The following is a 17,194-nucleotide window of genomic DNA, read 5'->3' on the forward strand; positions in this document are numbered from 1 at the left end:
GCCAGGAATCACCCACTTCATATATATCTTTATCCCCATAGTGGCTGGTAGTTGAATGAGGGGAATTGAGAGGCATCTGAAGGGGTTTAGAATTTTTGTAACGTGGGAAGAACATACAGTGTGATAGGAAAGAGTTTATCAATTAGAGTCAGATGGTAGAAATGATGGAGGAAAAACTCTACAATCAGGAACATAATAACTCCCTCTTAAATGATGACTATTATAATGTTACTTTTTTCTTTTACTTTTTAAATTTGTTGGCATAACAGGATGTCATTTTACATGCAATATAAATTATCTCTTCCACACACCTTTCTCCTCAGCAGTGAGGTCACAGTTTTAAATTTGTGGCACTCTTAATTACATTGGGAATGGGCTGATTATAGAGGATGTCATTACAGCTTTGCAGTATTGTTATACAGAAGCTAATACAGAATGGAATCCCTGAAGAATTGAACTAAAGGACTTGTCGTGGATGAAAAGTTATAAATATTTGTTTTCTGATCAAGCATAAAGAGTTCATAATTTACTATATCTTTTCTGTTAAGAATGAGTTAATTATCCAATGCAGGTCTTTAATCCTTGCCATAAAACTTTCTTTTTTAAAGCTGTTTAAGGGTTTGAAAGGACATTTTAAAAGGAAATTAATTTGGAAGAGTCTTTGTGGAAAAGTCTTTCTTAAGATCCTAATCTACTCTTTAATTAAACTACACAAGAAGAACATGTTTAAAGTAATTGTATAATGTAAGGATTCCCAACTGTTTTGTGGGGAGGATCCACTTTTATTTTTTCTGTTTTGAGAACCTAACAGGAGGCTGGCTCGAGGGCTGTAGCCTGTGAAATTCTGAAGAAGCTGAGCTGGATGCTGGGGTGGAGTTGATGATGATTTCATCCACAGTCTTGGCAAGGAGGCTTGCCCATGGCTTCTCGCCCTTTCCCACTCTCTATTTGAGACACCTGGGAACCTGAGAAACATGGCGTCTCCTTCCTGAATGGTCATGGTACTTCACAACCCGGTAGTAAAGTCCATGGGCAAACTGCTTTGGTGGTGAAATAGTTACAGAAACTTGGGCAAAGCACTTCTTCCTCCCACCCTTAGCATTAGAATCATATTTAACAATGCTCTGAGCATAATTGCAGTGAAGTATTTTCCCCTCTTTACATCACAGTTCTTAGAGTTTTATTAAAGAATAGTTTCACAAAAAAAACTTTTCAGGATTTGTTTTAACTTATTAAATAATACCATGTGTGATATAATTTTCATGAGAAGGGCATGTATTTTCTTAGTATATAAAAGAGGGAAGATTATTTTGCAGTGCAGTGAAAAAAGCATTAAAACTGGTGATTAGTGAATCTTGGCAGAGCTGTAACTGGCAAAAAAAAGATTTTGAAGAAATTTAAATTGTTTCCATTGTGTTCATTGTTTTTGACAGTAAGCATGATGCATCTTTTTCATCATGGTTGCAAGGTCATGTATCTTTTTCATGCTTTCTGGAAATCAATTGGCATCCCCTTCTGTTCCCAAGCCTTACCTTACAAGGTAGGCACATAAAACTGATAATTTGAATACATTTGCTTTCAGTAATTCCTTACTACTTGTTTCCTAACAACCTGCTATTTCCCTCGGCCAATCCCATGAGCACATATAAGACAGTCAACAGGCTGGTCAGGTAAGACCTGTCAGGGAGAGAAATAGGAGTTTATATGCAGAAGGAATTATACCCCCAACCATCAACTCAGGCAGGAGCGTAGGGCCAGCAACCAGTGAGAATTGAGGATAGAAGAGAGGCCCTGATGGAACCTTCTCAGAGCCAGTTGGGTGCCAGTACTGCTATTGCACATTGTGTGTGTGTGTGTGTGTGTGTGTGTGTGTGTGTGTGTGTGTGTGAAAGAGAGAGAGAGAGATTGAGAGATTGAGAGAGGTTGATTATACTACTGAATTGGAATTAGCACTTTTGGTAGAGTGAAAGGGCTTACCCTAAATCATTCACTATTTCTTGTCGTATATCCAGAAGTATTTGAAGGTTGAGATTGAGGTTAGTTTATGGACTTGAAGAAAGATGTTTCTGTGCAAAGTTAGCGAGTCCTTATAGGATTTGAAGCTGCAAGTCCGGCTGGTTGTACACAGTGCCCTAAATAAGAAAGCTAATTTTTATACTGCTAATTACTAATGCAGGGTGTGTGTGTGTGTGTGTGTGTGTGTGTGTGTGTGTGTGTGTGTGTATCTTTTTTCTTTCAAATATATATGAAAACTTTTAGCAGATATTTGCTATTGACCGTAGTTTAGTCATTTGAGGTCTACAATTACATATCCAAAACTTTTGAAGCCAAATATTTTCGAAGTTGTAGTTTTTCAAATTTTAGAAAGGCACTAAAGAACATCTGTCATATAGAACAGCTCCCACCAAGCCTGTGGCACCACCTCCTAATACTTCTGTGGTGAACCATGCGATAACTGAGATAATAAATAGCCTTACATCTCTTCAGGCTTTGCTGCCAGAGGAGTTCAGATAAGAAATTCTGCCACAATTTAGGAAAAAAAAAAAAGTGTTCTTATATTTTTAAAATTGCAGACAAGGGATTGTGGATGTTTGAAAATGAAGGTATAGACTGTTAGTGTCTTTGGGTTAAGGAAGGTGTGGAGTTGAGGGTCCTCAAGAAAGTTGAGCCTGCTTTCTTCTTCAGTTGGATTGGGTTTGAAATGAAATAGTACCTTAATTTTCTATTTCCATTATTTTTCTTTGCTTCATAATGGGTTTTAGGCATTGATGCTGACTGACTTTATATGCTGATACAGATTATCACTGACTCTGGGTTTGCTGGCAAAAGCAGATAAATGATTCTGAGAGCTTTTAACCAGGGTACTCACAGTGTTGAAAGCAGCACAGACTTTGTGATGCAGAATGCCCAGATACAAAATTCACACCCTCAGAGCTGTGTAGTCAAATTATTGCTCCTTTTTTCATGAATAGTTCCAATTAAGACACCTGTATGCAGGGATGTTTGTATAATCTATGCTAGGGTTTCTCTAACCTCAGAACTATTGGCATTTTGAGCCAAATGATTCTTTGTTGTGGGGGGCTGTGCTGTGCATTGTAAGATGTTTAGCAGCATCTGTGGCTTGCCTCGCTAGATGCCAGTAGCAGCCCTTCCCAGTTGTGACAACAAAAAATATCTCTAGACATTATTTGCCCAATGTCTCCTGGCAGGGTGGGGGGTGCAGGGCACAAAATCACCCCTAGATGAGAACCAGTTATCAGTGAATGTGTGTCCTTATGGACATTTATATATGTCAGTCTGTCATTAGAGTTAGATTCTCCATCATTCCACCTTACTCAGCTTTAATTAAGCAGGTGCAACAGAAAGTTCCCACCTGAGATATATATATACCTGGTGATTATATCTTCCCTGCAAATGGCCTGTTCTTTACCAGTGCTTGTCATAGTTTAAGATGCATGTGAATCATCTAAGAATTTTGTTAAATTGCAGCTTCCCATTTAGTAGATGAGGATAGGCCTCAAATTTTGCATTATATGAAGCTCCCAGGTGATGCCAGGATTGACTATGGGTAGGAAGGCTTTACTATTTACACGTTAGATGTTTTGCAAAAATGGTACTCTGATGAATATTAACTCAGCCAGTTGTTTGTTATCGATCATACCCCAATCTGTGAACATTGCCTGTATTCCTGACCTACAAGGCCATCCATTTTTTTCACAGAGAACACCAGGTAGGAGACCATGACTAAAATCGCTGAATATCATCCAAACTACTAGAAAAAATGACTCAATATACATATCATAGGTGGTGGTTCAGTAGCTCAGTTTTCACCTAAAGAAGGCAGTAAATAATTCCAGTTCCAATTTGTGATTCTCCTCACCCAGCCCAAAGACTTAAAAAACAGGAGACTGTATAGTAGCTACCATTCTTTATTTAGTGCCAATGAGGTTCTGCCAAGCACTGAAATAAGTCTATGCATGTGTTGGTTCTAATTCTCATGGTAAGCTTATAGGGTTTGGGATTATTATCTCTGTTTTACAGCAATGAAAATTTAAGCTGAGATAGGTCAGGAAGGTGCAAAGCCCAGTATCACATTGCCTCTCCAACAAAGAACACAGACTTATTACCTCAACCTGCTCCACATACAGTGTCTTTCCCAAAAAAATTCTGTGTGTTGGAGAAACTATTAACCTAAGGAAAAATTCTCTTTGTCATTGTGCTTGTATTCTTTTTAGTTCATATCTCATAGAGCAGTGGTTTTTAAATGTTTACTCTTCTGTCTCCTAAAATAATTTTTTATTATGTACAACTAGTTTGTTCATATAAAGAATAGTCATAGAACTTCCCTTAGCAAGTATCATCTACCTTTTTTCAGCTTGTTTTGAGGCATAATTAACAAATAAAACTGTAAGATATATAAACTATATGACCTGATGATTTGGTATATATACATTGTGAAAGGACTCCCACCAAGTTAACATGTCCATCACCTCACATATTCACCTTTTGTGTGTGTGAGAATGCTGAAGTTCTACTTGCTTAGCAAATATACAGTATTATCAACTGTAGTCACCATGGTGTATATTAGATCCACAGACCTTATTTCATCTTTATAACTAAAAATTTGTACCCTTTTACTTCCTGTTTCCTGCTCCCACCTTCCACTCCCAACCCCTAGCCGTCTCCACTCTACTTTCTGTTTATAAAATTCAACTTTTTATTTTTTTAAGACTCCACATATAAATGGTCTGGCTTATTTCATTTACTGTAATGCCCTCCAGGTTCATCTATGTTTTTGCAAACACCAGGATTTCCTTCTTTTTTAAGGCTGAATAATATTCCATCACATATATCACATCACATTTTCTTTATCTGTTCATCTGTTGTCAGACACGTAGGTTATTTCCATACCTTGACTATTGTGAATAACGCTGCAGTGAACATGAGAGTTCAGATATCTCTTCAAGATAGTGATTTCATTACCTTTGGGCATACACTCAGAAATGGGATTGCTAGATCATGTGGTAGTTTTTAAAAAATTTTCTGAAGAACCTCTATATTATGTTGCATAGTGACTGAACCTGTTTACATTCTCACCAACAGTGTACAGGAGTTTCCCTTTTCTTCATATGTTTGCTAGCATTTGTTATCGCTTCTCTTTTTGATAGTAGACATCCTAACAGGTGTGAGATTTCATTGTGGTTTTCCTTTGCATTTCATTTTCCTGATGACTAGCAATATCAAGTACCTTTTTCATGTACCTGTTAGCCATATGTGTGTCTTCTTTGTTTTTGTTTGTTTGAAGATATTTTTAATGTTTATTTTTTATTTTTAAGAGAGAAAGAGACAGAGCACAAGCAGGGGAGGGACAGAGAGGGAGGGACAGAGAGAGAGGGACATATGGAATCCAAAGCAGGCTTCAGGCTCTGAGCTGTGAGCACAGCGCCCAATGTGGGGCTTGAACCCACAAACTGTGGAGATCATGACCTGAGCCGAAGTCAGATGCTTAAGTGACTGAGCCAACCAGACGCCCCTATGTATGTCTTCTTTGGAAAAATGTCTATTCAGGTTCCTTGTCCATTTTTTAATTTATTTGTTTTTTTGGGTTTTTTTTGTGTTTTTTTTGTGTTTTTTTTTGCTATTGAGTTTTAGGAGTTCCTTATATATTTTGGATATTAACCCCTTATTGAATGTATATATCATTTGCAAGTCTCTTCTCCCATCCCATAGATTACCTTTTCATTTTGTTGATAGTTTCCTTGCTATGTAGAAAAAAGGTTTTCAGTTTGATGGAGTTTCATTGTTTATTTTTGCTTTTGTTTCCCTTGCCTGTGGAGACTATCTAGAAAAATGTTTCATGGCTGATGTCAAAGAAATTACTGCCTATGTTTTCTTCTAGGAGTTTTATGGTTTCATGGCTTACATTTAGGTCTTTAATCCATTTTGTTTATTTTTGTGTATGGTATAAGAAAGCAGTCCAGTTTCATTCTTTTGCATGTAGCTATCCAGTTTTCCTAGCACCATTTATTGAAGAAACTGTCTTTCCCCCATTGTATATTGTTGCTTCTTTTGTCACAGATTAATTGACCATATAAGCCTGGGTTTATTTCTGGTCTATTCTGTTCCACTGATCTGCATGTCTATTTTTGTGTCTGTATCATACTGTTTTGATTACTACAGGTTTGCAGTATATCTTGGAATCTGGGATTGTGATACCTCCAGCTCTATTGTTCTTTCTCAAGACTGCTTTGGCTTTTCAGGGCCTTTTGTGGTTCCATACAAATTTTAGTATTATTTGTTCTAGTTCTGTGAAAAATGTTGTTTGATAGGTATTGCATTAAATCTGTAGATTGCTTTGGGTAGTATGGACATTTTAACAATATTTCTTCTAATCCATAAGCATGAAATATCTTTCCATTTTTTGTATCATCTTCTATTTCTTTCATTAATGTTATATAATTTTGGAGTACAGGTCTTTCAACTCCTTTGCTATTGACATAAAATCCAAAAAGACATTGTTAAGACAAATACTGAGGAGCTTAGCCCCTATATTTTCTTCTAGGAGTTTTGTAGTTTCAGGTCTTATGTTCAAATCTTTAATCCATTCCCAGTTGATTTTTGTGTGTAAAATAGTGATCCAGTTTATTCTTTTTCATGTGTATATTCAGTTTTCCCAGAACCATTTACTGAAGAGACCATCCTTTCCTACTGTATATTCTTGGCTCCTTTGTTGAAAATTAATTGGACATATTAGGATGTCCACCCCACCCACCCCCCGCTGGGCTCTCTTTTTTCTTCCACTGGTCTATGTGTCTGTTTTTTATGCAAATACCATACTGTTTTGACTACTACAGCTTTGTAATATAGTGTGAAATCAAGGATCATGATGCCCCCCCAGCTGTGTTCTTTCTCAAGATTGTTTTGGATAGTCAGGGGTTTTTGTGCTTACATATACATTTTAGGACTGCTTTTTGTATTTCTATGAAAAATGCCATTAGGATTTTGATAGGGATCACATTGAATTTATAGGTTGTTTTGAAAAGTAATATTAATTGTTACAATCTGAACATTGAATATCTTTCCATTTATTTGTGTCTTCCTCAGTTTATTTCATTAGTGTTTCACAGTTTTCACTGTGTAGATCTTCCTTGGTTAAATTTATTTCTAAGTATTTTATTCATTTTCTTGGTATTATAAATGGGATTATTTCCTAGTTCATCTTTCTAATCCAATAATCTAATAGTTCGAAAAGGATTTTTAGGAGCACCTGGGTGGCTCAGTCAGTTAAGTGTCTGAGTCTTGATTCCAGCTCAGGTCATGATCTTGTGGTTCGTGAGATCAAGCCCCATGCTGGGCTCTGTGCTGACAGTGCAGTGCGGAGCCTGGTTGGGATTCTCTCTCTCTCCTCGCTCTGTGACCCTCCCCTGCTTCTGCATTCTCTCAAAATGAATAAACTTAAAAAAACAAAAACAAAAACAGGGGCGCCTGGGTGGCTCAGTCAGTCAGACAACCAAGTGTCTGAGTCTTGGTTTTAGCTCAGGTCATGGTCTCACAGCTGCATGGGTTCGAGCCTTGCATTGGACTCTGTGCTGGCAGTGCAGAGCTTGCTTGGGACTCTCTTTCTCCCTCTCTCTGTGCCCCTCTCCCACTCGCACTGTCTCTTTCTCTAAATAAATAAATAAACTTAAAAAAATAAAAAAAAATAAAAGGATTTTTAAAAACTAAGTACCTCTTCACACATTTTAAAGCCGCCATCCAAAAATTCTTACTCAAGGTTTAAATAACCGCAAACGATATATATTAACATTTGCCATATAATCTAAAAGTCCCCATTGGCAAACCAGTCACCCAAATCAGACATTCAAGGAAAGTCTGACTTCATTTTTCAACTTAGGTAAATGTGTAAATATCCATCTCTTTGGCAACCATTTTACTTCTAAAAGAGATGAGGCATAGCAGCTTGCCCCGAGTTGTTCCTAGATGAAGACACAAGCACTGCTTCCGCCAGTGGTTCTGAAGTTCTTGCTGCTCTGCGCTCATAGGACTCTCTCGGGTGTCTTTCTATAGTTGTACCTTTGTTCTGTGTCCCAGAGAATTTTCCAGCCCAGGAAGATGCATTTGGTAAAATTTTGTTAAATTAGAAGACTGTTTTGAAAGGATTGCTGGAGAACTCAGTGCAAGCCCTTTTTCTGGTAGATCGGTTTTAGAAAGCATATGTGTGTGGATTGCGGATGTAGACATTGACTCCTTTAATGTTTTCCATGCTTATAACTCTGGAAACTTTTTGTGTACCCTCAGGGGTATGTGTACCCCAGTCTGAAGACTGCCATCTTGGAGAGTACTCATATTCATGTTCAAGTACTGATAGCACAGGATTATAGGATTATACACTGAATCCTGTCCAATAAAAACAGGTTGTGGAAGCTGGTTTCATGGACACAAACTGAGGTAGTTAAATCCAAACTGGCTTAAAGCAGTGTCTTGTTACAGCTTTTTCTTTAGAGTTTCTATTATGGCTTAGAATTGTTGTAACTTACTGTGGTTTATCACTATTATGTGCAATACTAGTTCCTTGTTTTTTCAAAAATATCACATCTGTCATCTTGAATGTTCTTTGGTACTAACCATGAAGCTGGTTCTTTACTACAAATTATACATTCAGAGGGTCTTTTTAGTTTTTATTTACACATACATATGTCAGCACACATGTGTGACTATATTTTATCTCCTCTTTGTGAGACAGTTAGTAATATTCATCATATAACACATATGAAACAGATGGTTTGTCTAAATGTTCTAATGCCAGTCATACCCATAGTAATTCATAATTTTCACCACTTTTTATTATGTCTTATTTATGTGCATTACAATCAACCCCACTAAAATACAAGCTTCTTAAGAATCGGGCACATGTCTGACTCATTTGTTTCTTCTACAAATATGTCTACTACATACCCTTACATGTGGAGAGTATCAAATGTTTTTTTATTTGTTTACCAAAATGAATGTTTTTTGAAGGAATGAACAAATATGCCTTCCTGTGGAAAATACCGTAGCACTGACCTGAATAATTTTATTCAGCTTTAAAAGAAGATGCTCTCATGTTTACTATGTACACAGTTTTAAGTATTTTTAAAAAATGAGGTGTAAATGGCTTTCCCATTGGTGTTCTCCAAGTACATTGTTGGATTTTTGAAAGAATCAAGACTGTTGCAATATTTCTTTTTCCTTCTTCAGATTCCTGCATTAAATTATATGTGCTTGCTTGTTTGAGAAGGGAGATTGGTGGTAAATGTCCACATCCTAGGCCCTTAGTCTCTTTTGGTTATTTCATCTCTGCAAACAAAGGAGTGATTCTTTTATTTTTTTCCTTACAGTCCAGAGCTCTATTGGACAAATATGTTCATTACACAAGTAACATTAATCAACAGCAAATGAAATTGAAAAGGAATATTCATCTATAATCTGACCACCCTAATACATCAATTATGTTTCTACTTTTCCAGATTTTTTTCCACTCTATTTGACACCTAGCCCATATAAATAAATGTAGGGTAATTATCAAGCAGTAAAACCAATTCCACAAACCATTAATGGCACTGTGTTGTTTCTCTTAGCTGTAGAAATCAATCTGTATGTAGGGAACTTCAGAGTCAGCTTACCTTCTCATCTGTCATTTTTAGGAGACACCTACTCCATTGTATCTATTATATGGATCCTGAATCTAAGTTTTTGTTGTTATGAATATGGCAAGACTTGTTCATTTAATTTGCAAACAACAAAAGAATTACTTAGTACTGGGGCTATACTGAGATGAACAGGGGGAGCGTTCCTGTTCTCAAAGCATCCGTAGGCTTTTGGGAAAGAATGAGCAGATAGTTCCAATGCAATTCAGTAAAGATTCTAGAGCATTGATTCTCAAACTTTTTGGTCTGATGACTCATTTATACTCTTAAAAATTATTGAGGATTCTAAAGAGCTTTTTATTATATTTATATCTATCAGTATTTACCATATTAGAAACTCAAGACAAAAATTTTTAAATGTTTAAGTATTTATTAAAAATAATAAGCCATTGTATATCAACACATTGTATGAAAAATAACTTTTTCAAACCAAAAAAGTAAGTGGGAAGATTTGCATTGTTTCCTGTTTCTGCAAATTCCAATGTCTGGCTTTGTCAGAGCAGTGACATCACAACACCTCATGTAGCCTCTGGAAAACTCCATGTATAGTTTTAAGAGAATGAGAGTGAAAAAGATAGTGTTACTATGAAAATAACTTTGAACTTGCAGAGCTCTTGAAAGGGACTACACTTTGAGAACCACTTCTCTCAAGGATAGACAGTCTGAAGCATAAATGACAAATATGTCCTTCTCTGAAAAAGCCTCTAGTTTGGGCTGTCACCTTCTGCACGCTATCACTGAGTGAGCCCTTTCCTTCATCCAAAGCAGCTTCATCCACTGACCTAGTCACTGCTCCAGTGTTTCCATCATTAATAAAACTAGTTTTTTGTTCCCCATCTCAGAAAGGTGGAAGATTCTCTGCCTTTAATACCTGTCTTCCAGTTCTCAGAAAAATCCTAAATGACAAAACTGTCTCCATTAGACACTGTGTTTTATTTGAAACCATAATTTGAAATAAGGTCATGGAAATAACAAAGCTGCCTCATTTTTAAAATGCATCCATCCACAGTGCTGTGCATATCAGCTGACATTTGATTCATTTCATATTTTTTTGAAGCAGTTACAGTGAACACCTACCATGTACAAGATACTGTGCTTGTTATTTGTCAGTTTACCTTTTTCTGTCAAAACCAGCCTATATACTTGCATAGCTCTGATCATAACTTATAATAGTTTCCCATCAACAAGTACATAGTGCGATCATACCAAATTGTTTGTTCTTAAGATACATGAAATATTATATCTCTCATTCTAAGTGTGAAACTTCATTTTGAAGGGCCTCAATTTCTACATTTGCTTTTATTCTTCCAGAGCTAGTTAATACATTACTTTTTCTTCCTGATTTAAAATGTTAATCACTAAGCAGAAACTACACACATTACACTGCTTTATTCATTTTCATATCTCTTCCCATGGCTAGACTTTGATAGTGTGGTTATTACATTCCACCATATCTTTTAGCAATTCTTATCTAATATATAATTCTAATTGTTGCACTGCATTGATAGCAGCTACATTCATAGTTAAATAACCACAGAACTCTAAGCAGTTTGCAGAGTAATTACAAGCAATTTTTGGAAAGTTTCCTTAGTTTGAGATAGTTCTTGATGATCAGGCCTGTAATTAGTGTTTTTTTGCTCTACTCCCTTATTCAATGGGACTTTTCACTGTTTAGTCTGATTTTTAGGAGCACTCATAAAAATAGCTATGACCAGTCTTTTTTATTCAATGTGTGCTGCTTCCTTTTATTTCTCTCACAAGTCAAAGGTTTTTTAAAATTACAGCTACAGCATACCATAGTCATAATGTAATGCTCAATTCATTTGACTTGGTCAGCAAGATCTAGAAGAACAGTAACACTTTTTTTGGCATCTGCTAGCTGAATATGAGTGTACATCTGTGTCTGCTTTATGTCCTTGTTATTGAAGATCCTGTCATCATCACTGAGATCATTTAGACACACCATAAATGGGTCCATATCCGGCAAGCTGAGTTACTACTTTTCCTTCACTGTGAAACAAGAATTGGGGCATGAAGTGACAGAGGAGGTTTTGGTTGGTGTCAGAAGGAATATATTATAAAAATGGGGCACCTTGAGTTAGGACTTTTCATTATCTGAACAATTTTGTTTGGGTCCCCAGGGATTAGGGGAAGTGAAATTATAAGATACGCAAATAGTCAATGACCTATTAATTTTAAGGAGCTTGGAAACTTTTAGCATAAAAATAGGATCCTTACAGGAGCCTATAAAAACCCTCAAATTGAACAGAGGGACAGGGGTTGGGGCAAATCTCTTTCTTAAAAGCAAAACAAAAAACAACTGAATGGAAAAAAGAAAACAAACTGACTGAGACTAAGGGTCTCCTGGGAAGAAAAACTGCTGAAAAGTGTGGTTTTAGAACCAGAAAAAGACCACTCTGAGAGCTCACAGGCACAGAGTTTGGGGAGTAAGGCTACAAGGAGAATATTCTCATTATAAGACCATGGAATCTGGGCTAGAAGAGACTCTCCATTACTGATCAAAGGGCTAAGTGGAAACTGGAAAAGGTGCACAGTTAAGGCCTAGGAAAGGAAACAGGAACTGATACAGAAGTGACAATAAGAATAGTACATGTAAATCTAGGATAATTACTTAAAGCTTGAATTATGTGTTATCTCTTCAGTGCTATAGTCAGTTAAGGAGCTTTCTAGAAAGAACCACAGGATGATGGATGTTCATTATCACTAAGCTTATGCCTCTCCATCCCCCATTTTAATTATTCATGTTAAAAAATATCTACTCAAATAGATTTTTTTCCCCATTTACTCAGATGGGTTTTTTTTTTTTTTTTGGCTTGTTTTGAATATATTATAGCTACAAAGGAGGAGTTTAAAAAAAATTACTGCGAATACACTGCTTTGCTAAAGAGCCTACTCTTTTGTGTTTTTAGCCTCTCACACACTCTGAATGAGGTTTTTAATTACTTGAAAAAGATCTTTCATATGAACATTTTAACATTTTCTCTTTTCCAGACTTTCTTTTTGAATGCTACTATGCCAAAAACAAAACAAAACAAAAAAACCCTAGCCTGTCTTTCATCAGATTGAGGCTTCAGGTCCTTGGCTGACTGGGAGTTTTAGGTGGACATCTCCCTGATTTTTTAAGGTCTACTTGGGCCAATCACAGTTATGATGCCTTTCTTTCCCTTACTGCCTTGTCTCTCTCTAGGGAGAAGCATTCAGAAAGCTACCCAGCATGTGATGTCTTGGATTGTCAGAGAGATGTGTGTGCTCCTGTATTCATTCCTGAGAGCGCCTTGCCTTGGGACAGAGCATGCGGAGCTGTCTTTGAGTTGGTGATGGTGGTGGTAATGGGCTTGTCCCCAGGTTCCCAGCACTTTAATAGTTTATCATTCTTTCCATTCCTTCCTCCTCCTTTCTCTAGTTGATTTTGTACTCTGTAATTTGTGGATTTGTGTTCTTCTGTATCTTATCCATTTGCCCCAAGGTAGCCTTCTTAGGGAAAGGGCTGATGTTCTCCCTACTGCCCATCCCATACTGACTCAGCAGTAGATGGCAGAAAACACTGCAGGCATATGAGTGGCAAGGGGCAGGCAGGATAAACAGACAGGATGTAAGTACACTCACTGCAGCACCAATGGAAAAAAGGCAATAAAACACTATAGGAGGTAGGGTAGTGCTAGGGGAGAAATTCAGATCCTGGATATCAATTTTCAGAGCTGAGTCATGGCTTCCCCACTTCTACCTAGTGTGACCGAGTGAGCAGTTTTAACCTCTATGGGTCTCACTGTCTTCATTTGTATAATGGGGATAATACTGGCGACTCCCTTATAATAGGGCTGTTCTAAGGATTAGGCCAAACAATCCACATTAAAGCTCCTAACATATTTATTACCTGGCACAGGACGTATCAATTACTATTAGAAGTGGGAAACTGAAGGTGAAGCAACACAGAAGAGCACCTCAGCCACAATGGGCTGGCCTAAAGTAGGGGTCACCTATGAGACAGAGTCAGAGTGAACACTAGAAGGAAAGATATGATTACATAATTTGTTTACTGTTTCAGGCCATTCATGCATCTTTTCAGCCGTGCACATGGTTAGCCATGTTGATTGTCATTTTAGGCCAGAGATTCTCAGCCTTGACACCATTGACGTTTGGTGCTGAATAATTCTTTGTTTTGGGACTGTCCTGTGCATTGTAGGATGTTTAGCAGCATCCCTGGCCTCTTCCTAGTGAATGCCAGAAGTAACCCAGTAACCCCCAATTCCGGTGTCACAACCAAACTATCTCCCAACATTGCAAAAACCCTGGGGACAAAAATCATCTTTAGGGAGAACCACCATTTTAGGGCATAGGTAATTTTTTGGAAAACTTCTATTAGACCTCTTTGTGTTAGTTGTCTCTAATATTCATAGCTCTTTTTCATTATCTGCTGCTCCACTGTATTTGGGATTAGCCATTATTTTCCATTTCTCTTTGATTTATAGATCTATACCACAGCTCTTCTCCCTTTCTGGAAAAGAATAATGTTGTGAATGTGCATTATTCAGTGAAATGCCAGCATATCACAATGGATGCTAATAGTGACCTTCCCAAAGCCTCTCCAATGATCTGCTCATCTTACCCCTATTCTTCATTCCTTAAGTGTGAACATGTATTTTCTTTGCTGGGATCAGATGCTCTTAGATTTGTCTACTTGGGTATTCAGAGGCAGCATGGGCTGACTGATTTGGTGTAGACCTGGAGGGAACAGTCTTTTTCTGTATATGCTGCTTACTGCCACGTGTGGTTTCCCCAGTGAAAAATATGGAGAAGACTACTGAGGATGTTTTAGAATGTTTTTCACTGAGCACTTCAGAAAAAAATATAAAGTAACAGGTTGAAGAATACCCACATTGTCTGAGAAACCAGTCATTTGAGGTTTTCATATTGTTGTATAATTAATTTTGTAATTATTTTGCTCAATTTTAACTCTTCAAGCAAGTCAGTTTTGGATTGTAGATTAGCATTCCTTTTTTTGTGGGGGGGGGCGGATTGATGACATCTTTATTTGAAAAGCAAAGGATGTTACAAAGTAGAAAAAGCAGAAAAGGCAATCAAATGTCATTGATGTGCTTTGATGGACGGGGGCTCCCTCAGGTACCAGGTTCCTGGGTGTCCCCGGTCAGGCTCCTGACTTAGCCCTCATCTGTGGCTAGAGCGATTAGCACTCCTAAATATATAATACATGTTTAAAAATATGTATATTAAAAGGTAAACTGCGAGTGTCTTTCTTCCGCCTCATCCTTCATCTACCCATTCTCCTTTCCGAACCAGTAACCACTGTACATATTATTTCACATATACACTTCTAGAATGTCTTAATGAGTAAGTAGGCAAATACAAATAAAGATTCTTATTATCTCCCTTCTTTATGTAAAATATAGCTTACTGTAACTGTTCATCTGTCACCTTGATTTTTGCAGTTAAACATTGTCTTGGAGATCTTTCCAAGCAGGGGTAGGAAAAAGGAATAAAAATCAGCATGACTGCTAAATAAAATCTTTACAACTTCATGCTAAAGAAATTAAAATTTGTAGGACTTTTTTAATCAATATAGAGGGAGCATATACTTTTGCTGTTTTAAAACTTTTAAGATAAATTTTACATAAAAGACAATTTTAAGATAAGTTGTAATAGTAATATTATTTGATTATAATTTTTATAACAGCACCATGATTATTGTATAACTGTCTTTAAAATGTCTGCATGTAGCATCTGCAATTTCTTACTTGAGAAACTGAAGCCCAGGCAGATTAAATAACATTCAAAGCCACTGTTACAGTAACCCTGGATCTGGAACAGACTCCAGTTCCCAGCTATGATCCAGTGCAGGATTTAGCTTATAGAAAGAGACAAGCATATTGAAGGTCTACTCTTTGCCACTTGATCTAATTTAATCCTTATAACAATGTTATGAGGTATTATTTCCATTTTATAGATAAGGGTAAGAATCAAAAAAACTAAAATATAGACAGGTCAAATAATTACCAAACAGCACAAATAACCGAACCAGAATAAAAATTCACTGACTGCCAAGTGTGTGTTCTTCCCACTTAACCAGAGTACATGCTAGAAAGCCCAGAGTACTGACCTCAAAAGAATTTCCTCTTTCTCCCATCCCATGTTTTTAGTGTTCATTTGTTCATTTCTATACTCTCCGCCCCCACCCCCTTGACTCCCTGATTCCTTCTACCTTTGCTCATTCTGCCAGCCATACCACCTTCCTAAAGCTAAACACTCACAGTTTACCTTTTAATATACATATGTTTTTCTCTGACCACAACAGGGTCTGTGTCTTTTGTACTGGTTCCCTTCCCAGGGAGCCCCTCATCCCCTCATGTCATAGTACCATCTGGTATACTGTATTTTACTTATTTGATCATTGTCTTTCCTACTAGAACATAAACTTAATGCGAGTGGGTAGGGGTGTGTGTGTGTATTTTATTTACTGAATGGTCAATTACTGGCCAGTTTTATTCCATGCTGTATTTTTAGCTTGGTACTTAATTGGTATTCAATAAATATTTGAACAAACACCTATTCTACTTTTGAACTATGTTATTCTACTTAAGTACTATGTTAAGGATTAAGGGTGTAACTGTAAGCAGCAGACACATGATAAGTAGTTCGTTCCTTCCCTCTATAGTCTGTGAATAACAGTTAACATTTACTAAGCAATTATTATATGCCATGTACCATTGCTAGTCCTGGAAACAGTCATTGGAGGCAAGTAGTGTCCTCATTTCACAAAAAAGCAACTGAGGCTCAGAGAAGTTAGATTATTTGCCAAAGTTTCTACTGGATAATGGACAGAACCAGAATGCCAATACAGTTCTTACTCCAAATCCTGTTTCTCACCACTATGACATACATCCACACCTCCTATCTTATGTATCTCATGTACCAGGCTCTCCAGTGAATAAATGTGTTGTAATATTCTGCCTGTCAAAGGCACAGAAATCACTACCACTTACAATCCTCTGTTTTGTCATAGTTTTTTGTAGGTTTGTGATTACTTTGAGCCTTGATGATGAGACATTAACAGATATTCTCTTCTCTTAATCACTGTAATAATAAAGCAAGTTTAGTCATTTGGCATAAATTCATAAACATTTTTGGATGGTTTAAAAAACTGACTTTGCCAGTAATAACATCTCATGTTCCCCAGAGGAGGTGGGTTTGTCATAAATACCATTTCCGTTGAACATTTCAAGGAACTTAAAGTTCTCGGAAAATATTTTTAACAGGCAGCCTTTTCTCAGGGAGACTTCAAGGGCATACTACTACATACCCTTAAGAGTGTGGGTGTATGTGCTTTATCTTGTTAAGAATATTTATATGTATTTCTCTTATTGCTCAAAATCCGTTTATATTTAGATGCTTCTTTTGTGTCTTAATGGATTGAGGTAAACAGACATGGATTCTTTAGAAGAGCATTCTAAGGTAGCTGCAGAATTTTCTTT

General features: G+C 36.9%; 2 protein-coding genes across 6 annotated transcripts in view; one reads left to right on the forward strand and one right to left on the reverse strand.

The window, feature by feature from the left end:
- The window catches only part of CMSS1 (cms1 ribosomal small subunit homolog), a 383,687-nt gene that overhangs the window by 32,037 nt on the left and 334,456 nt on the right, over positions 1–17,194 (forward strand). The window lies entirely within an intron of this gene.
- Positions 1–17,194, reverse strand: part of FILIP1L (filamin A interacting protein 1 like) — a 305,075-nt gene that overhangs the window by 26,111 nt on the left and 261,770 nt on the right. The window lies entirely within an intron of this gene.

This window comes from Panthera onca, chromosome C2 (assembly GCF_046562875.1).
Source record: "Panthera onca isolate mPanOnc1 chromosome C2, mPanOnc1 haplotype 2, whole genome shotgun sequence".
NCBI lineage: Eukaryota > Metazoa > Chordata > Mammalia > Carnivora > Felidae > Panthera > Panthera onca.